Consider the following 23,876-nt stretch of genomic DNA (forward strand, 5'->3'; position numbering starts at 1 on the left):
GCCACATTGCTGCTGAAAGATTACCATGTTGACTGGACTTGGCACCAGGCTCTGAACTTCAGTATTGTTCTTTTTTATTTTCAGGCATAGCAGTCCTAGAAACCATAAGATAAGAGTGTTAAAAGCATTTCGATGATACCTTTTCTTATTCTTTTTAAAAAAAGTCTGGCCTGTAAGATATTCTCACATAACCAACAGAGCTCAAGATGATTTATGGTAGGAGGAAACATTTCAAAACCATCCTCTGTGTTGACCTTGGTTTTGCCTTTGAAGAAGAGTGAGCAGCAGATTGCTTCATATAGATGAAAAAGCAAACTTGTTCTTATCTTTTATTGCTGTTGACATTGGTTACAGATGCTTCAAGAAGTATTGAATTACTGCCTAGTTTAAAGATGATATATTTTAGATTAAATAATCATAGAAATAACTGCAAATGGATATCTTAAAGGCATTATACATTGCCTATTCAGCAAAAGCTAAATGCATTAGGGATTTATGGGCAATATCTACTAGAAGGAAATATCAACACTTGAAATTGCAGCAGGTTCCTTTACTGACCTTTGTTTGGAGACACGTGACTCTCTTTTCCTTAAATGGTATTTCATTAGATGGGGGAAAAACACTTCTGATCTGCTTGGGGTTTTAGTACTCTAGTACTTCTCTTTTAATCTTTTCTTAGAGTTCTTATTTTTTGCAGTGCTAGCGCTGGATTCCAGGGCCTTGCACATGCTAGGCAGGTGCTCTACCACTGAGCTATAATCCTAGCACTGAGTTCTTATTTTGGCACTGTGCTAAACTGTGCATATATTGAGGTATTTTACGTACTTAGGTACTGAAACCTCCATTGGGTGTGTTCTATAGTGGAACTGACCTATTCCAAATTTCACATTTGCTGGAATAAAATAATCAGACAAGAGTGTAATAGCTGGCTAGTCTGTAGTAAGATTGATCAGGATCTTTTAGTTTTCTGTTTGTGCTTTTTGACACTGCGTTTTTCTTTTGTCTATTCTTTTAGAATAGAAGGTCCCTTTTAGGTCTCTTTTAGAACCTCACTTTCATCCTTTACTCTGCATACTTTTTCATGCCCAAATATTTGAAGAAACTTAGAAAAGAAAATCCACTTTTAGGCAAGCCAGCAAATACCTAAGCAGTAACAGGTATAACTGGATAATCGTGGAGGGTAGCTGTTATTACTAAATTTTTAAAAAGCCTATAATTGTCTAGATTGTCATAGGGTTGAGGATTGACTCCTGGGTGACCTTCGTTTCCTATTCTACATATATATTTAGCTTTCTGTTCTGTCCATTTTAAATATTGCCTATCAAATAGTAAGCTTCATGAATGTAAACATTGTAATACTCACTGAATATTTCTTGAACAAATGCATGCATATGCACTTATAACTACCCAGAATTTTGAAAAATCGATTTTTAAGAATACTGTGAACCAAATGGATTGTCATTGGTATATTTTGTCCTCTATTCTGTGTGTTATTATGATGGGTAGTCTTCAGCTATGATGTTTATGAAACTTAACCATTTTTTTTCCTGTTTCAATGACTTTACTATGCCCAGTAGGGTAACATTACTCTTGTGTTTAGGAAAAGACATATGATGTAATTGTCTTTACAATTATCTGTTGTACTGATAGGAGGAGTAGTGACTTACTGTCAAAGATTTATTCCACTATATGCCTTTTTTTTATATAGGGATGGCTTAATCAGATTGATTCTTCTAAGCTGGATGTGGTGGTGCACACCTGTAATCCCAGCTACTCGGGATCCTCCAGCTGAGGTAGGAGGATCACAAGTTCAAGGCCAACCTTAGCAACTTAATGAGGCTCTAAGCAACTTAATGAGACACTGCATCAAAATGAAAAATAAAAAATGCTAGGGAATGGGGCTGGGGTTGTGGTAGAACACTCATTTAGCATGCGTGAGGCACTGGATTCGACATTGTGTCCACCTATAACTAAAAAATAAATATTAAAAAAAATGCTAGGGGTTGGGGATGTGGCTCAAGCCGCAGCACACTCATCTGGCATGTGCGCAGCGCTGGGTTTGATCCTCAGCACCACATAAAAGATAAAAAAAAAAAAAGATGTTGTGTCCGCTGAAAAAACTAAAAAATAAATATTAAAAAAATTCTCTCTCTCTAAAAAAATAAAAAATGCTAAGGATATAGCCCATTGACAAAGCACCTTGAGTTAAATCCCCAGTATAAAAAATATGGATTTTTCAAGTTTCTAAAAAAGTTTTTAGTTTGTATTTCCATATTTAAAGAATGTGATATTACTAAATGGCTTATTTTTAAATTAACATTTTATTTTAGATTGTTTTCTTTTTTCTTTTTGGTACTAGGGATTTAACCCAGGGGTGCTTAACTACTGAGCCACATTAATAGCCCTTTTTATTATTTTTTATTTTGAGACAAGGTCTTCTGAGTTGCTTAGGTCCTTGCTAAGTTGCTCAGACTGGTCCCCAACTTGCAATCCTTCTGCCTCAGCCTCCTGAGTTGTTGGGATTACAGGCATGTGCCACCATGCCCATCGTATTTTGTAATAATTTTAGATATACAGAAATGTGTTAAAGATAGTCCAGAGTTCTGATATATAATTTTTACCTATATTCCCTTAATGTTAACATATTGCATAATGTAACTCTGGGACAATACTATTAACTCTAGAATTCTCTTGAATTTTCATATTTTTCTACCAATTTTTTTCCTATTCCAGGATTCCAAAGTTTTGTATGTATTAATCTTAGAAAATATATATAGATAAAATGATAAAAAGCAAACACAGTATTATGATGCTTGTATCAGAGACAACTGATATTTTAGTATATATCCTTCTATATTTTTTTTCTTGTGGAGAATATAAATCCATTCCCCCCCACAAACTATTTGAACTTCTGTAAAAGTTAGTCTACAAAATGTATTTTGCATACCATTTTTAATTTGCTTTTTTTTAACACAGTATAACAGTTTCTTTGAGGATCCTATTCTCTTTCCACATCCAATGTTTTTATTATGGTTCATTCTCTACCCTTAGATATCGTTTTATGTCAATTTTTTTTTTGCTTAGTTAATTCTTGATATCTTTAAGTAAAAGGTCAACCATGCATGTAGGTGTTCTCAACCTTTTCTTTCTTAATAAACCAGAGAAATGTGAACATATGCTCCTCAGTAAATTACTTCTCAAAAGGCCAGTGATTTTGAATATGTGTGGTTTTGTGTGTTAGGTGGACCCATTTGAAATTGCTTTTTTTTTTTTTTTTTTTGTATGTAACAGATTTTTTGCTGTTGGCAGTTTTGTGTGGTTCATCCTAAAGGTTGAAAAAATTTTCTAGGTTATCCCCTTCTCTCTTTTCTTGGTTCATTGAGAATCATAGTGCGCTACCTTCCAGGAGGCTCTGATAAGTACAACATTCTACCCTATGTTGATGGTAGACTGAGGGAACTTGAATTCCTGTGAATTATTTCTGCCAATAAAAGTAATGGCGACAGACTTGTGAGCTTTCAACTTAAGCTCTGGGGCACTACTGCCACCCAGTGGCACCCTCTAGACAAGCTGTTGAATGTTTTACTCCACCATATCACCCCCCCCCCTTATTTTTTTTTACATGCTTTTCTGTGATCATGGTCACACTTTCCTTTTCTTCTCACCACTTGTGACACTGGTGCTCAAGGATTTCATTTGACCTAGCTGATAATATTCAGGGAGATATACTAACCTTATAATTTTGCTGTGATATCCTTATTTTAATAGATGATTTGGAATATGGGGCATGAAATAATAAGTATAAACACACTGAAGAAACTGTTATTTGCTCTGCTTGTGAAGTCATAGTTCTTCATAAGCGGAATGGGCATAAAGTTTGTACTTGGTCAGAATATGGACACTTGTCATGTTTAATAGCAAGCCTCTTGCTGTATGAGAGGAAGCAGTCCTATATATCTCAAATGTGAAGAAGCATAAACTTTCACTTAGAGTGAAAGATTTAGTTTAAAATCCTTATTTGGTTTCCTTTCTCCATTGTATAATTTATTATTTCATTCCATATTTATTCAAGGAATATTTATTAAGCACCTACTCTGAACCTGTACTGTGTTAGGTACTTTAGTGGTCAAGACACACATGATTTTTCTCTTTGAGAAGTAAAGCCTAGCAAGGGAACAGAAATTTAGAAAAGTTTAAGTGCGGTGCTATAGGGTGCTTTGATCATAAATGGCAGATGTAGCCAACATAAATAAATAGGTGGTCAAGGAAGGCTTAGTACAAATTTCATTTAAACTAAGACCTAAAGGAAGCAAGAAAAAAGGAGTAGAGAATGTTCTTGACAGAGTAAAAGGTATGTGCTAGAAGGAGAGGTGAGAGATTAAGGGTGGTGCTTTTGAGAAACTGAAACAAGTTCATAATGGCTAGGGCTATGAGTTTAACTCTTTTAAACCTTACAAGAGACCCAGTATATAGTAGTAGTCCCTCCATGTTATAGTTGTGGCAATTTAGGCTAAGAGGTTAACTTGCCCTGGGTCATTCATCTCTAGTAAATGGCACAGCCTGGAATTGAATCCAGGCTGCCATATGGACTGCCTCTCAGCTAAGACATGGTGTCCTATTTGAAACCTGAATGGTCACCTCCTTACCATTTGAATCATAGCTCCTGCTGATCTGTAGTATTTTCCCCCACTGTGAGCCATTTTAAATACAATCTTTCTTAGTATTCTGATTGGTAGGCTGTACTAAAGAGAGACTATTCCAGGAGTTGGAGCTTGCAGTTTCTGGATTAATTTAGAAATAGTTCAGATTTGCTTTGATCTTTTATGTATCTAATTGAGAATCAGATACTTCATTTGATATGCAACTCTAAGATTGCTCACCCATATTTTCCAGAAAGTCATAAATGGGAAATTATAACTGGTTATATATTTATATATTTTAATTAGCAAAAATATGTATTCCTTGCAAGTGTAGATTTTTTTTGCATGATAAAGTTAGTATGGAAGTATCTTTTCCTCTGATTTCTAAAATGAAAGGGTGAACACAACTTTTTAAATAGAATTATACTCTTTTTAAAAAGTCATATGAACCAAAAACCTGTAATTGAAGATATTACAGTGAATCTGATTTATTATCATTATTTTTTTTTTCTTTTTGATACTAGGAATTGAACCCAGGGGCACTTAACCACTGAGCCACATCTCCAGCTCTTTTTATATTTTATTTTGAGACAGAGTCTTGCTAAGTTGCTTAGGGCCTCACTAAGTTGCTGAGACTGGCTTGAACTTTGATCCTCCTGCCTCAGCCTCCCAAGCCACTTAGATTACAGGTGTGTGCCATTGTGCCCAATATAATGTATTATATGTTTTCAAGATTAGGAATTGACTTCAGAAAGTCAATAGTTAAGGTGTTAATCTAGATTTTAGTTGGATTCTAACTGTCCAGTTGTAAATAAACTGTTTAAAATTAATAGTAATTTGATATTGTTGACACATTTGGAGTCATGTTGGTTGTCTGTGTTTAATGTCATATACCTAGTGCTTTCATTTATTTGTCTATCATGTGACTTAGGATTCAAAGAAGAGTTTGTACTTGGAAGTCATACTTTTTTGTCTTATTCTCTGTGGGAATGGTTGGGGTACAACTATAATCACTACTAGGATATTTCTGCAAAAGAGAGGGTCTTTGATAATTCTTTTGGACAACAGGTATAAACCAGCATTTGGCAAGCTGGGAAATGTGATCACTTTCATTTAAACCAGTTCATCCAGAGATTAAGTTTGTTTTACTTCAGAAGCACTGGCTCAATGCAGTTGAGTTAACCATCATCCACAGAGCAATTTCCCTTTACTTTGGAGTAAAAGCATTAATGTTTTTGAATCTAATTTTTAATTTTTTCAAAAATTTAAAAGCAGTAAGTTTTAAATAAAGGTATTATTGTATATTGTAGTGAAATTTCATATATATATATATATATATATATATATATATATATAGCAACTGTATTCTTGTTTTTTAAAGAGAGAGAGGAGGAGAGAGAGAGAGAGATAGAGAATATTTTTTAATATTTATTTTTCAGTTTTTGGTAGACACAACATCTTTATTTTATTTTATGTGGTGCTGAGGATCGAACCCAGCGCCCCGCGCATGCCAGGCGAGTGCGTTACTACTTGAGCCACATCCCCAGCCCTGTATTCTTTTTAATTATACTTAGTGTTGTGAAATCCATATTGCTAGGCCCTGTTGAAGCTATTGCAGGACACATTCATAAATGTGTAGGCCTTACAAGAAATAAGATTACTTAATGATAACTTTACTGTTTCCCAAAACATTTTGAAATGAAAATGTTGAGGAAAAGAAATGATTCAGCTTTTTCTCCATTCCCCTTCATTATGAAGTCAGCTGGTACACATTTGTAATGTGATATCATAGTTGATTAGAATTTCTGAAGCAAGACCATCTTAGGTAAGATGATATCCTCCGAAGTTTTGAGTTTTTGTTCCCAGAGACCATGTTGTAAACAAGAAAGGAGTGACAGAGTTCTCTTCTAAATCTCCTCTTTTCATAGACCCTCTGATCATCAATGTGGAAAGCAACAGTCTGGGTATAACTATGACAGGCATTTAAGGAGTTATACTTATTTGGTCCTTTTTGCTTGAGATACCTTCTCTAGGGTTAGGCTTCGTACCCTGTAGGAGACTAATTCTGGTCAGCTGAAAACTTTTTCATTATGAGATAAAAGCATGTGAGTATAATGTGGCAGTATCTATTTAATCTTATACCAATATCATCTTCCATTTGAGTTCCTGTTTGTTTGAATAGGATAAGTGAAATTTTTGTCCTTCAGAAATTATAATTTTATCTACATGTGGAACCCTTCATGATTCATGATTGTCTGGCTTTTTGATATTGCCCATCTCTTACTAATACTTATTAATATTTGTTAGTCACATTTTGTTATAGGAGACAGCAAGGGTGCTTAGCCCTCAGAATCATTTAACTTTGTAGTTATATAAGAAAAAATAAACATCATTTTTATTTAGCTGCACAGATTGTTTTACTTTGAGTCTAGTTTAAAAACTAAGTAATCTACTTTCCTCAGTACAGTTAAAGTCAACTTTTGGTGTCACTTTGCTTCCAGAGTAGGACCAAACATCTTTTGAGCCATATTTATGGTCACTTATCAACACACACATACATATACTAGAAGAGATTGAAAACCTGACGCTATATTTTTTTACTTTGTTATTAATTGATGAAACTAACATTTTTGTAGAAGTTTTTAAAAATGTAGAACAAATATAAACTAAAAGTCACCTATAATTCTACAACTCATAGACATTTTGAATTATAGCCCATATAAATCTGAGAAAATTGATATTGTATCTTCAGTTTCATCTTAAATAAATTTCACTTCATGTATCTTCAATGTTTTTTCATATCCTTAAATAATCTTTGATAATGGTGCATCATTATCTTGCCAATCTCCTTTTGGGGATTTGAGATTGCTCCTAATTTTCCTGTTATCTATACCACAGTGATGATTATTCCCTATGTTTTTTGTGTATGTGTCTCATTATTTCCTGAGGATATTCCTAGAAGTAGGAAGTGAAATTAGCAGGTTATGACTTTAAAAGCTCTTAACACATATTACTTTCTATAAAACATGTACCAATTCCCACTCTGTCAACACTATTATATAAAGTTCCTTTTTATGTACTTTTGACAGGGCCAAGTAATTAATTAATTAATTAATTAATTTTTAAAGAGAGAGAGAGAGAGAGAGGAGAGAGAGAGAGAGAGAGAGAAGAGAGAGAGAGAATTTTTTAATAGTTATTTTTCAGTTTTTGGTGGATACAACATCTTTATTTTTATGTAGTGCTGAGGATTGAACCCAGTGCCCTGCACATGCCAGGCAAGCATACTACTGCTTGAGCCACATCCCCAGCCTGAGTAATTTATTTTTAATTGGCAATAGTTCTGATGGAACCTTAGTGCATTGCTATTTGTGTGTGTGTGTGTGTGTGTGTGTGTGTGTGTGTGTGTGTGTGTTGGCTATCGAACCCATGGCCTTGTGCATACAAGGCAAGCACTCTACCAACTGAACTATATTCCCAGCCCATGCTGTTTTAGTAAATAAAATTGTTCATGGCAGAAGTAAAAAGTAGAGATGTAATATTTCACATAATAGAACTATAAGGAACTTTCAGCCCTAGGTAATAGTTTGAGAATCATTGAATCAGGTTATGTTTTAATTCTAGGATTCTATGTTTCTAAAAATGTATATTTTTCCTTTTTTTGTATAATTTATAGGGGAAAATGTGATTTTTCCCCCAAAAGTTATTATGCCATGAATGTTTGCTGCTCATTATATTCATCATTTCTGTGTATATACTTATTAATATTCATGTTTTATGACTTTTAAAAACAAAGCATAACTTCTGGCCAAAATTATACAAATTCTGTGGGAAGTCATGATTTTTATAGGAATTCTTCCTGGTCAAGATCACTAAAGTGGCAAGCACTTCCTTAAAGTATTATTCAGGTCTCTAATATTTTAATGAAAGCCTTGGAAATTCAGATTTACTTGTATCAACACACTTCCTGAATAAACTTGAAAGGGAGAGATTTGGTAAGTTTAGTGTCTACCATTATGCATTTTATTTGTCAAGAATATTTAAAAATAACTATTATAAGTTTCTTGATCCCCTGAGTCAAGAATTATCACTGTGGAAGCAATTTTCGTCTACTGAAATTTTTTCTCCTAGTTGTTGTTTCAGAATAGTCAAATTATGTCTTAGATAGACCTTAAAAACATGACTTATTGATGTTAATGACTTTAAAAATTCTCAGTTAAATGCAATTAATATATTGACAGCTTTTAAAGAGAATGTTTTCATCTTCCTTCTCCTCCCCTTCCTCTTCTTCCTTCTCTTTTACTTCTCCTCCTCCTCCACCTTTTTCTCTTTCTTTTATTTTTATTTTTATTTTTTGAGACAGAGTCTTACTATGTTGCCTAAGCTAAGTTTTAACTCCTGGGCTCATGATCCTCTTGCCTCAGCCTCCTGAGAAGGTGGTACTACATATGTTTTCCTTCTTGATACTGCTAATTTAATCTTGGGTAACCACAAAAATAGGAACAGTATACTGTTTTAGGGTATTCTTTCTTTCTTTCTTTCTTTTTTAAAGAGAGAGAGAAAAACTTTTTAATATTTATTTTTTAGTTTTCGGCGGACACAACATCTTTGTTGGTATGTGGTGCTGAGGATCAAACCCGGGCCGCACGCATGCCAGGCGAGCGCGCTACCGCTTGAGCCACATCCCCAGCCCAGGGTATTATTTCTTATATTTTCACATTTATCATTTATGCAATCTCTTAAGATGACAGTAACAGTAAAACTACAATTGAAACTTATTAGAAAGAAATTCTTAATTTTGCCATAGAGAGAGGCAACAGACCCTACTTTAGCTTCTATAGGCATAGTGGGGAGAATAGTTTCATTTTGAAATGATCTTATAATTTTATTGTGCTCAATCTTTTAAAATTATTACAAAAATCTTGTGATAGGTAAAGAGTAGTTGAATAAGTTTTAATATCAACTAAGTCCCTCACTTCATAATTTGTTTTAAACAAATTTATTTTAAGCTAGAATATATACCTACTCAAAATTCAAGTTTTAAAAGATTTATTAAGAAATAAATGAAATTTTATAGCCCTTTCTTCACCATCATTTTTTTCCTTTCGTAGCACCAAATGTTGAAAATCTCTCCCATGTTAATAACTTCTATTTTTCATTAAATATGAGGGAGAGGTGGGTTAGCGGCTAAAGAAAAATGGAAACATTTTTCTAAAAAGTTAAGAATTTAAACTGAATTTGAAAGCTATAATAAAGGGTGTAGCTCAGAAATTTTGGAGATTTCTAATAAGCATCAGGTAAAGGGAGCAAATGGGCAGGAATAAAATGCACCCAGACAAAATGTCAAACCAGGTAAAGTTTGTGTTTAAGCTTCTTCCATTTCTCATGTTAGCATGCATTCCACTGCTTAATTCTATCTCCTTTACCTTGCTATCACTAGAGCAAGTAAAGTACCCTCAGACAAAAACTGTCCTGAGAAATATATACTGCATAATTCTGAAAGTGAAATGGATAGGCTCATTTGCTGTTCTTATTGCTACACAACATAATTTATATTCATTTTAAATTAGAGAATGATGATTAACTATATAATTTTAAAATTGGCATCGAGAATTGGTACCACAAATTATTGTCTCATTTTTTTAAAAAAAATGCTTTATTAAGGCATGATTGACAAACAAAAAGCTATATAGATTCAATGTATACAACTTGATGAGTTTAGAAATATGTATACGTCATGAAACCATCACCACAATCAATGCCATAAACCCATTCATTACTTTCCAAAGTTTCTTCCATGTTCTTATTTATTATTTGTGCATGGATGACAATGACACCGATCATAAAATCTATCTCTTAACATTATTTTAGTATATGACAGTATTTTTTTATTGTTGGTAGATCAAAACATTACACAGTTCTTAATATATCATATTTCACAGTTTGATTCAAGTGGGTTATGAACTCCCATTTTTACCCCGTATACAGATTGCTGTATCACATCAGTTACCCTTCCATTGATTGCCTTTCTAGTGTCTGATGTATTCTGCTGTCTATCCTATTCTCTACTATCCCCCCTCCCCTCCCCTCCCCTCCCCTCCCCTCCCCTCCCCTCTTCTCTCTCTACCCCCTCTACTGTAAATCATTTCTTCCACTTGTATTATTCTTCTTACCCCTCCTTTCCTCTTTTATGTAATTTTGTATAACCCTGAGGATCAACTTCCATTTTCATGCAATTTCCCTTCTCTCTCCCTTTCCCTCCCACCTCTCATCCCTGTTTAATGTTAATCTTCTTCTCAAGCTCTTCGTCCCTACCCTGTCCTTAGTTACTCCCCTTACATCAATGAAGTCATTTGGCATTTGTTTTTTAAGGATTGGCTAGCTTCACTTAGCATAATCTGCTCTAATGCCATCCATTTCCCTCCAAATTCTATGATTTTGTCGTTTCTTAATGCAGAGTAATACTCCATTGTGTATAAATGCCACATTTTTTTTTATCCATTCATCTATTGAAGGGCATCTAGGTTGGTTCCACAATCTTGCTATCGTGAATTGTGCTGCTATGAACATCGATGTAGCAGTGTCCCTGTAACATGCTCTTATTAGGTCTTTAGGGAATAGACCGAGAAGGGGAATAGCTGGGTCAAATGGTGGTTCCATTCCCAACTTTCCAAGAAATCTCCATACTGCTTTCCAAATTGGCTGCACCAATTTGCAGTCCCACCAACAATGAACAAGTGTACCCTTTTCCCAACATCCTCTCCAGCACTTGTTGTTGTTGGACTTCCTAATGGCTGCCAATCTTACTGGAGTGAGATGGTATCTTAGGGCGGTTTTGATTTGCATTTCTCTGACTACTAGCGATGGTGAGCATTTTTTCATGTACTTATTGATTGATTGTATGTCCTCCTCTGAGAAGTGTCTGTTCAGGTCCTTGGTCCATTTGTTGATTGGGTTATTTGTTATCTTATTGTCTAATTTTTTGAGTTCTTTGTATACTCTGGATATTAGGGCTCTATCTGAAGTGTGAGGAGTAAAGATTTGGTCCCAGGATGTAGGCTCCCTGTTTACCTCTCTTATTGTTTCTTTTGCTGAGAAAAAACTTTTTAGTTTGAGTAAGTCCCATTTGTTGATTCTAGTTGTTAACTCTTGCGCTATGGGTGTCCTATTGAGGAATTTGGAGCCCGACCTCACAGTATGTAGATCATAGCCAACTTTTTCTTCTATCAGATGCCGCGTCTCTGATTTAATATCAAGCTCCTTGATCCATTTTGAGTTAACTTTTGTGCATGGTGAGAGAAAGGGATTCAATTTCATTTTGTTGCATATGGATTTCCAGTTTTCCCAGCACCATTTGTTGAAGATGCTATCCTTCCGCCATTGCATGCTTTTAGCCCCTTTATCAAATATAAGATAGTTGTAATTTTGTGGATTGGTTTCTGTGTCCTCTATTCTGTACCATTGGTCCACCCACCTGTTTTGGTACCAGTACCATGCTGTTTTTGTTACTATTGCTCTATAGTATAGTTTGAAGTCTGGTATCGCTATACCGCCTGATTCACACTTCCTGCTTAGCATTGTTTTTGCTATTCTGGGTCTTTTATTATTCCATATGAATTTCATGATTCTTTTATCTATTTCTACAAGAAATGCTGTTGGGATTTTGATTGGCATTGCATTGAACTTATAGAGAACTTTTAATAATATCGCCATTTTGATGATGTTAGTTCTGCCTATCCATGAGCAGGGTATATTTTTCCATCTTCTAAGGTCTTCTTCTATATCTTTCTTTAAGGTTCTGTAATTTTCATTATATAAATCTTTCACCTCTTTTGTTAGGTTGATTCCCAAGTATTTTATTTTTTGGGGGGATATTGTGAATGGAGTAGTTGTCCTCATTTCCGTTTCAGAGGATTTGTTGCTGATATACAGGAATGCCTTTGATTTATGCGTGTTGATCTTATATCCTGCCACTTTGCTGAATTCATTATTAGCTCTAATAGCTTCTTTGTAGACCCTTTTGGGTCTGCTAGGTATAGAATCATATCATCTGCAAATAGTGATAATTTAAGTTCTTCTTTTCCTATTTTTATACCTTTAATTTCTTTGTCTGTCTAATTGCTCTGGCCAGTGTTTCGAGAACTATATTGAATAGAAGTGGTGATAGAGGGCATCCCTGTCTTGTTCCAGATTTTAGAGGGAATGCCTTCAATTTTTCTCCATTCAGAATGATGCTGGCCTGAGGCTTAGCATAGATTGCTTTTACAATGTTGAGGTATGTTCCTGTTATCCCTAGTTTTTCGAGAGTTTTGAACATAAAGGGATGCTGTACTTTGTCGAATGCTTTTTCCGCATCTAATATGACAGTATTTTAAAAAATATTTTTTTAGTTGTCAATTGACCTATATTTTATTTATTTATATGTGGTGTTGAGAATCAAACCCATGCCTCAACATGCTAGGTAAGTGCTCTACCACTGAGCCACAACCCCAGTCCCATGACACAGTATTTTTAACTGTATGTATTATATTATACACTAGATCTTTTAAGACTTATTTATCTTGCATAACTGAAACTTTGTACCCTTTAGCTAAAACCACCCCATTTTTCCCTCTACATAAATGCTGGTAAGCCACTCTACTCATTCTACTCTCCACTTCTATGAATTTGACTAATTTTGGTTCTTTATGTAAGGGCTGTCATGTAGTTTTTGTTCTTCTGAGTCTTCCTTATTTCACTCAGCCTAATATCCTCCAGATTCATCCATGAGAAGAGTTTCTTTTTAAAACCCAGTTCATTACTTCACTTTTATGCTTATTTTGGCTCTGAAACTCTGTTAGTTTGTTAGTTAAACTTTGTTAGGAAGTAGTGGAATTTGTCTGCATGCTGTTTATTTTCCCATCCCAGGTGAAGTTTGGCACTCATAGTAGGCACTTGATAGGTCTATGTCTATCTCTATACTAATTAATGGAGAAGTTATGCAACAAAATGAGTGCTAATGGAATTATTTGCTAGGGTTGAATGTTTTGGCATTCAAATTAGACTGTCATTGAGCTTAGATGAAAACATGGGTCTAATATATAAACAAGCATTGCTTCAAAACTGGCAAAGTGAAACTATCAGAACTGCAGATTTAACTATGCAAAGAAATATTGCCTTTTTTATAGACTTGTACTTACTTACATGTACTCACAGTATTGTCCTTCTAGTGCTCAAAAGACTAATATGTAGATTTTTGAGTAGAACTAAGGATTTTGCTTGTCTACAATAGATTATCATTATTCTAAAATATAACAGTGGTAGCTTTTTGTCTACAATATAACTGTACTTACAAGAAGTTTCCAAAAATATCTATTGATTTGAAAACCTGAAAAATATTCTAGCTTAAAAAGTTACAAACAAATTAAGTGAAAGGTAGATATGAACTGTGATAAAACAAATGGCTTAAACCAGCTGTATATTCTGACCAGGGTTATTTGTTCCATGAAACATTTGATACTATTTACAAGAAAAAATAGGTATAGAGATAAAAAGACACAGTCATCCCCCCAAATGAACTTAGTTTTAGATACGTGATTAAGAGAAAGTCATAATACAAGGTAATATAATACAATTTAAGAACTAATTAGAATCATTAGGAGTTCAAAGAAGGTCAGAAATTTTAGCTTAAGGTATTAGTGAAGGTATTCCAGAAAAGATGGATTTTAAGCAGAATTCTGGATTAAAAAAGGGCATGAAAAAAGAACTTCAGAGAATGTGAATATGATATAGTTTTAAAGGCAATAAATGGTTTCTTTGGGGTAGAGTATAGGCAAAGTAGATATTTTTGTCTATTAAAATAATAAAAATATTTCATAGTAAAATAGTCAGTGGTACTGATGGGAGTATAAATAGGTACAGCCTTTTTGCAAAGTAATTTCTGGTATATATCAATAGACTTTCCTCCTACCTTCACCTTACCACCCACATCCCATAAAAAATCTTTGACCTGGTAATCATATATTCAGAAAATATGAGGGAATAATTTTATAACTTGAAGTTAGTATATGACCCAGAAGCTAGAAAGGAGTTACGTTTTACTACTTGAAACTTACTAAGCTTTATTTGTCCCAAAGAAACATCCAAAATGAAGAGAAAAGCTATGCTGGGAAAATATTTGCAGTATTTAAAAGGGCTTATTTCCTTTATATACAAAGTGCTCTTAATGAATCAACAAAACATAGAATAATTAAATGGAAAAATTGGCAAAGGTCTTGAGCAAGATCCTAATATGAGAAATTTAGATATAGTGAAATATTTTTGGATAGTCATTGAATAACAGTGAAAAATTTTAAATAAAAATGTATTAGGCATCAAACATGCTGTTTAATCCAGTGTTGGAGCAGATGTGAGGAAATATGCACATTAATATGCTGCTGGCAGTAATGTAAAATTGTGTACTTTTCTGAGAACAGTTTTTCATTTTTGAAATAAAATTTAGATTTTTACTAGAGTTTTTAAAATAGCACACCATTTCTCTGACCCTTTTCTCACCTTCCTCTAATCTTTACATTTTATGTAATGATACTATCATACTGTTAATGTTGTACAATACTATTAATTTAACTACAAATTTTGTTCAAGTCCCACCAGTGTTTACATTCATGTCCCTTTTCAGTTCCAGTATCTAGTCCAGGGTCCCACCTTGCATTGAGTTATTTGTCTCCCTAGTCTCCTTTAATCTATGATAGTTCCTCAGTCTCTGTCTTTCATAACCTTGATAATTTTTTTTTTAATATTTATTTTTTTTAGTTCTCGGCGGACACAACATCTTTGTTGGTATGTGGTGCTGAGGATTGAACCCTGGCCGCACGCATGCCAGGCGAGCGCGCTACCGCTTGAGCCACACACCCAGCCCTAACCTTGACAGTTTTGAAGAGTGTTTGTAGAATGTCCCCAACTTGGGTTTATCTTGGTATTTTTCATAACTTGGCTGAGATTATGAATTTTTTAATATTTATTTTTTAGTTGTAGTTGGACAGAATACTTTTATTTCACTTATGTATTTTTTTAATGTAGTGCTGAGGATTGAACCCAGGGTTTCACACATGCCAGGTGAGGGCTCTACCGCAGAACCACAACCCCAGGCCTGAGATTATGAAATTTGAGCAAGAATACAATCAAAATAATATTGTGCTCTTCTTAGTGCATCCTGCCAGAGTTTGCATAATGTTGCTGTGCCTTATAACTAACTGGTGATGGTAGCTTTGATTTCCTGCTTAAGATGGTGTCAATGTGTTTTTCCAAAAAAAGTTACTATTTTTCCCTTTGCAACAAAGTGATACTAATACTTATATTTTATTAATACAAAATAAAATACTTGGGGGAGATACTTTGAAACTGTGCAATATCCAATTTCAACTATTAACTTTTGCTCACCATTGTTAGCATTCACTGTTTTTAAATTTTTTCTTGTAGCAATTATTCCTATGATGTTCTGATGGAGATTTTCTATTTCTTTTATTTCTTCTACATTTATTAATTAGAATTCTTATGTAAGGAAGATTTGTCCCTTTTGCCTCATTTGTTTATTTAGCCAATCATTTATTTATAGGACTAGGAATCGTGAATATTATCTTATTCTTTGGGATATAATCTAATATTATCATTATTTTGTTGCCCAAATTGTATCAGTTTTTACCATTAGGTTTGGCCCCTGTGACTTTTTGACATGTTTCTTTTTTTTAAGCACTTTTTTTCTGGCACCAGACTATACCAGACTCATATTGCATTTTCCCCCTCCCTGTCTCTGGAATCGACTACTCCAAAGAGCTCTTGTTCCTTTTTTTTTGGTGCTGGGAATTGAACTCAGGGCCTTGTGCATATGAGGCAAGCATTCTACCAACTGAGCTATATCCCCAGCCTTCTTGTTCCTTTTACTGGGAAATATTATTTGGAAAATCAAGATCCAGTTGCTGGATATGCTCATTGCCACTGGTGTATCACTATTTCTAGGCCTGGAAAGAAGTTTTTTAACAGAATAAACATTTAAAGTTCATATCCTTTTGACTGAGTAGTTCTGCTAGAAATGTATACTATAGTGGTACTGGCATAAATGTGTTGATAAATATGCTCATTGTTATATTTCTGACAATGAGAAATCAGACAAACCCAAAATGTCCACCAGTAGAAAATATTGGTTAGACTTAATGGAGATATGGTCATACAATGGAATACCACAGAACTGATAAATGGTGTATCTGTGTTCTCTGAAATGGAAAGACATGTAAGAGAGTTGTATTTTTTTAAAGCAAGTTGCAAATGTGTATGATTTGATATGATAATATGACTTAATTTTTGCTTTGAAATTGTGTATGTGTAATTAAGATGCTTAGAAAAAAGGGTTCAAGTTTACTTGACAAATTTATTTATAACCAAATAAAACAGGTACTTTCCCTTTATTTAATATATTTTGTAATGTTTGGATAAATATTAAAACTCTACTTGTTTGTCTGTTTATTTATTTTTGCAGTATGGGATTGAACCTACAGTGCTTTATTCTTGAACTACTTCCCCAGACCTTTTTATTTTGAATTTTGAGACAAAGGCTCACTAAGTTGCTGAAGCTGGCTTCCTGCCTTGTCCTCCAAAGCCTGGTGGATTACAGATATGCACCACTATACCTGGCTTTAAAACTCTTTAAAAAAAAAGAGTTTCTAACTTTTCCATGAAACAGCATTCTAGTCTGTTACAGTCTAGAATTATTTCTATAGTTTTTATACTGTACACAATAATTTTTTGGTAGTTATACTTCAGTTTTAATATTTTATTAATATATTTTAATATTTATGAATCAAGTGAACCACAATCTTATGATCATTTCAGTTTCCAGGAACACTTATACACATAAATGTTCTCAAGGGGAAAGAAAAGATTCTTTCATAGCTTAAAGTCTGAGCAGTACCCTCTAAGAGTTTGCATAGGATAATTATGAAGTCATGTTTTAAGTGAGATATTTTTTGTTCCTTTGTAATTTAATATTTATTTGTAAGTATACACTTTTTATTTCTGAAAATTTTGGAATATATAAATGTGTAAAAATATTAAAGTATATAAAATTCACTTGTAATCACCACACAGCAGTAACTTGCCTAAATATTTAGTGTTCATGTTGCTAATTTTTCTGAATTCATAACACTCAAACATAGGTATAGTATAATGGAATCATATTTACTGTTATATTATTTCTTGATAGTTCTACTAAACTTTGAATTGCAATCCACTGTGACAGTTTTTACCCATAAGTATTTGCCAGTTTATATATTATAGATACTTCTCTAAAATAAAACCTATATAAGACCATTGCTTAGGAAATTGCTTTAAAGAGGACTTGCAAGAATCTACTTTCAGATTTGAATATTATGTGAAAGTTTCTTAATACTTTTCCACTCTTTTCTAAAATGTTTCATTTTAAACTAAGATTTGCCCTGAGACATTAACTACCAGAGGACAATTCATCATGCTTGAAGTATTTCCAACAGATGCTATCACAAGTTTAGTATTTACTTTACTTTTGGAAGAAGGTTTTCAAAATATTGGCTAACAGACTAACTTATTTACAGAAAGGGCATAACCAAACACATTAGTGGTTTGTTTTTAAGTCTGTCCCAAAATATGAGGGTTGTCTGAAATTAAACAATACTGCCTTGTATATGTATCACTGTTTGATTTTTTTAAATCATTTTTTACTCTCATTAGTTGCACGAATATTGTTTTGCTCCCTGGTGACTTGGCCTTTCTCAGTGTTGCCTTCTTCCCTAATTTTGTAAGATGATAAAATTTCAATGCTCTATTATCTTTTTTTCATGCTACCAGGTTATTATTAAATAGAAATAAACCTTATCCAACACTTTAGTTTGTTAAAAAATTCTCTTAGCTCAGACTTTCTACCTTCCATATATCACCAAAAAAAGTAAAAAAAAAAAAAAGTGAAAAGTCTGAATAAAGTTTGTATTATAATTTTAGCCAAATTATATTGTCCCTGATCATGTATAACTAGAACTTGCATGGTGGTAATATGCTTAGTTCTTTTATATTAAATTATTTCTTCAATTTATTTTAATAGAAAGACTGTAAATGACAGTGTGGTTTTGTAGGAGGGAGGCTGGAAGAGAGGAGAGTGCAGGACCAATTTTTCTGTAGTATAGAAAAACTCCTTTAGGCTAGCTTAGAAAGATTACTTTCAGGGCTGAGGATGTAGCTCAGTTGGTAGAGGGCCTGCCTCCCATGCACAAGGCCCTGGGTTCAATCCCCAGCACCACATACACAAAAAAAGTATTTTTTTTAAAGAAAGATTACTTTCATTCCTTTTTCTTTTTCTTTTTCTCTTCCCTCCCCTCCCCTCCCCTCCCCTCCCCTCCCCTCCCCTCCCCTTCCCTTCCCCTCCCCTCCCCTCCCCTCCCCTCCCCTCCCCTCCCCTCCCTCCCTCCCTCCCTCCCTCCCTTCCTTCCTTCCTTCCTTCCTTTTGGCAGCAGGTGGTAGAGTGAGAATTTTGGAGATGGAACTCAGGAGGGCTCACATGCTAAGTGCATGCTCTTCTACTGAGTTACACCCTCACACCCTCTATCTTTTTTTTTCCATACTGGAGATTGAACCCAGAGGCACTTAACTACTGAGCCATATTCCCAGACCTTTTTATTTTTTATTTAGAGACAGGGTCTCACTGAGTTGCTTAGAGTCTTGCTAAGTTGTCGAGGCTGGCTTTGAACTTGTGATCTTCCTGCCTCAGCCTCCTGAGCTGTTGGGATTATAGGCACGGGCTACTGCACCCCCAAACCCCTCTTTCTTTTTAAAAAGGAAATGACCTTTAAGGTTATAGGCATCAAGAAACATTTTGCCATCTTTTGGTACTGGGGATTGAACCCAGAGATGTGTTCATGAGTGTTCTACCACTGGGCTACAGTCCTGGCCCTTTTTAAGATTTTTATTTTGAGATAGGGTCTTGCTAAGTTGCTAAGGCTGGCCTTGAACTTGGAATCATCCTGTCTCAGCCTCTGGAGTCCTTGGGATTATAGGCATGTGTCACTATGCTGGGGTTTATCATTGTTTGCATTAAACAACCTCTTCGAGTTGCTTCTTATTGCCCAGCTGATTTGGGCCCATGAAATTGTATGTGACTAGGTTGAAACTGGTGCTCTCATGCAGTTGGAAGAGTTTTCTGACACTTGACCATCCTCCACAACTTCTCTAGTGTCAAGGGTCAAGTTTTGACTATCCTCTGCAAATTTTTATTGATGGAATTATTTTCCAAATGTAATAAACTAGTAGGTAGTTGTAGGTATTTCCCTCCCTCCTCCCTCCCCCCAGCCTCCTATCACTTACAGATCTTTTCACTTTTACAGAAGGGTGGTTTTTTTTGGTCATTTTCCAATTATCAGGATTATCTGTGGAAGTAATATATAATTTGCATATACAACTATGAAGTTTCTCTCTTATAACTGTTACCTCATGAGTTCTTTGGACTTTAATATGTATATTCAGGATTCCCTATCCTTCATATTAGAGTAAATGGGAGAAAAATAAGAAAATCTTAAATAGCCTACCTTCTGTTTATCAGTAGTCTTAACCATTTGTGTTCAGACTTATACTTTTAAAAATATGAGATAGCATTTATTCTAGTAGTAATATGAAAGCAAAAGCAAATGTGCTGATACTATTTCCCAAAATGTAGATGGTGGATATTAACTTGAGGTTGAAAGTAATTCTGTTAAACAGAACAAAAGGCATCACCTGTTATTTTAGTGATAGATCTGGACACAAATCATTCTTTCCATTATCTTTCTAATGGTACCAAAGGAGAAAATTCCAGTTAATACTAGTTGGTTAGTGTGATGATTACAGATATGTGGATATTTGTTGTTATGACTTCCATTGGAATATCTAGATTAAAAATACTTGAAGGATTATTCTCACAACATAATTGTATGCAAGTAGTAGTGAGTGATAATGGATGGAATAAAATCTTCAGTTTTTTAGAATCATGGCATCATATGCCCAGATACTCCTATGGTGTTGAAATGTAAGTTAGCAATATGAAATTAATGAAGGGTCTTATTTTACTAAATTACTGAATGATTAGTGTTTAGATGGTAACTAATATTCTACTGCGTTGTCTAAAAAAGGTTAATCCTCAACCACAAAACTGATCTTCAGACTTTTTTGGTTTATGTATTTTGTATTTTAAAGAACATCACAAAAGTTTGGGCTTGTGGCTCAGTGGTAGAGCACTTGCCTAGCATGTGTGAGGCACTGGGTCTGATTCTCAGCATGGCATATAAATAAATGAATAAAATAAAAGGTCCATCAACAACTAAAACAATTTTTTAAAAAAAAATCATCTTTTTTTTTAAAGAGAGAGGAGAGGGAGAGGGAGAGGGGGAGAGGGAGAGAGAGAGAGAGAGAGAGAGAGAGAGGGAGAGAGAGAGAGAGAGAGAGAATTTTTTTTAATATTTATTTTTTTAGTTTTCGGCTGACACAACATCTTTGTTTGTATGTGGTGCTGAGGATCGAACCCGGGCCGCACACATGCCAGGCGAGCGCGATACCGCTTGAGCCACATCCCCAGCCCAAAAATCATCTATTTATAAATTGAGGAAAGATGAAAATATCTTTAGTTTTTCTATTTAGACCAGGGCTGTGTTTATATTTGCATTGTTTAAAGGAAAATATTTACTTAAGTTTTGATGGAAACACAGCTAGACATCTCCAGGTATTTGGGAGGAGGGATGTCTGTCTTGGTAGATTGAATAACTTGTTGTGGTCACATGTTGTCTTTCATCTCTGAACTTAGTATTGTCTGACAGTGGGGAATCAAAGGTATAAAGAAAGATATTAAGAACAGTTTCTTATTTTTCCTTTGGTACCTGGCTTACATAGGTTACAGTGCATAGGTAATGTTAAATAGCACTTGACTTTTACAGGATTCATTTCTCATGTCACTATACTCATAAATGTTGTCTCTTACTGCAGATTGAAATCACAGAAGACATACGTGTTCCTAAAAGGAAAAGAGGAAATCTGTAAGTATGTGTTGTTCAGAAGTTCTAGATGTGTAATTGTATCAACTTTTTGAGAAAATTAAGGGACCATACTAACTGGCATCTTGATACTTTTTACCTATGATGGTGTTTAAAATGCAATACTTGGGAAAATAAAATAGGAAAATGTTTTACCCTGTGCAACTTCTAAGATTTAAACCATTTGCCACTCACTTATAAAAGAGCAAGTAGTAACTAAATTCCAAATGAATTATTTTTCTTTGAGTCATACCCAGAAAGAAGTCTCAGATTGGAATTTCAATTTTGACTGCTGAGTTGTACAAGCTATGTGTCTTTGGCAAGTTGCTTGCCTTCCCATTGCTTCAGTTTTCTCATCTGTAAAATTGGCTTGAGAGTAAACACACAATCAGTGGTTCATTATTATTGGTGAAGTCAAATCTGTAGCAATTTATACTTGCCCCCCAAAATTAAAGCTTATCTCTAGTTAGTGGCTAAACTTAAACTAATTTAAGTTTATTTCTGATCTTCATAAATTTAAGTATTGGCAATGTCCTTCACTGAGGTCTCTACTCTAGCCCATGATATGGAGTAAAATAAATATAACAGAACACCTAAACTTAAAATCATAGTATTGGAGCCTTAGACTTTGAAAATTGCCTAGTCCAGTGGTTCCCAAATACTGATTTTTAGACAAGTGGCTATCTAATGAAAAAGTTTTTACTGGTTTAAGGTGAAATGAGGAAAAGGACAGCAGATCATTAGTTTTTTAAAAAATCAAAACATTTTTTCATTTAAAGGATTGCTGCTTCTAATTGTACTTCTAATTTTTGAGAGTAAACATGTTCTTTTTTATTTAATGAAATGATGGTAATAGTAAATGGTAGGACTCTTTTTTAAATGTCCATATCTGGCAAAAAATTGACAGCTCTGTATCTTTTCCTTTCACTATTTTGTTTTTAAAAATTTAAATTGTCTTTGATATCTTAAAATTTGAAGCCAACTTTCTCATTTTACAGATGAAGAAGTAGGCATTGAGAGGTTATTTACTTTGTTACAGGCCTTATAGCTCAATAGTTCCTGAACCAAAACCAAAACCCTATATCTGATGCTGCCTCTCTAGTATTTTTGGTCTTTTGGGAATTGCTTTCATTTTAATAGCTTATGAACGTCAAATAGAAGATATAGTAGCTTTTATGGACCAATAACAATTTTTTATTTCTGAGCACAAACAAATTAAAAAGATTTAATGTTCTTATATATCTAAGCATTGGCAAAACATCTGACCAATTGTGTTTAAGAATTTACAGATAGTATCCTGCAGCACTTTGAAGAATTCTCTTCAATTATCATAGCTTTGTCTCAGCTCCCCCAAAATATGTTTCAAAATAGAAATCAATAATTCCCTTATCAGGTAAACAAATGAATATAAAGAGAGAGAACAGCATGGAATGCATTCTTGCTCCTAACATGGAGACATTAATTTTAGAAGTAATTTTCCATGGCTTCTTATTTGAGAATTCTTTAATTTCTGCAATGTCAGACGTACCCTTAATGAAATGTTAAGAATAAAAATGGCTTTTTAAAATTATCTATTGTCATTTGTATATGTGCCCTTATTTTCTTTATCAGCTTCTGATATGTGAATGTTGATGTTGATGGAATGGCCATACAATTTCAATCTTCAATAGACTTATCAGTTTGAGTTCTTTCATTAGTTTCACTTATAAGATATTTAATACTGTTGAGAAGAGAGAGATCTCCTTCAAAAACATGCTACAGTTTCACATTAGGATGGTTATGCAGCTGAATTGTAGTGACGGACTTGGCCATTTTATAAGAAATGGCTGAAGACTACATTGTTGTGTAACTTATAGCAGTATAAATTACTGACTAGGAAATAACATTGGCAAATAGCCTACATATTAAACTGCCCTCTTCTCTAGAAAATGGGGAGGGCAGGTCATGGGGCCAAAAAAAAAATCTAGTTGCAAAATTCTCCTTGTGACACAAAGATATTCCTGTGGGAAATACTGCTAGTTACCAGATTATTTTTGAATGTACACTTATATTTGACAGCCCTCAATTTACTTTGTTAAGAATAAAAATGGCTTTTTAAAATTATCTGTTGCCTTTTGTATATATGCATATACAATGTACAAATTGTATATTTCAGATGATAGGAGATGGATATATAACCTGCAGA

At 34.2% G+C, this 23,876-nt stretch overlaps 1 protein-coding gene across 2 annotated transcripts in view; it reads left to right on the forward strand.

Moving 5' to 3' along the window:
* Positions 1–23,876, forward strand: part of Acsl4 (acyl-CoA synthetase long chain family member 4) — an 85,826-nt gene that overhangs the window by 12,467 nt on the left and 49,483 nt on the right. For both annotated transcript variants that reach the window (XM_026396774.2, XM_026396775.2), the window contains exon 2: positions 21,645–21,694. The gene's annotated coding sequence lies outside the window, so the exon portion shown is untranslated. The remainder of the gene's footprint in view (positions 1–21,644; positions 21,695–23,876) is intronic.

Source organism: Urocitellus parryii, chromosome X (assembly GCF_045843805.1).
Source record: "Urocitellus parryii isolate mUroPar1 chromosome X, mUroPar1.hap1, whole genome shotgun sequence".
NCBI lineage: Eukaryota > Metazoa > Chordata > Mammalia > Rodentia > Sciuridae > Urocitellus > Urocitellus parryii.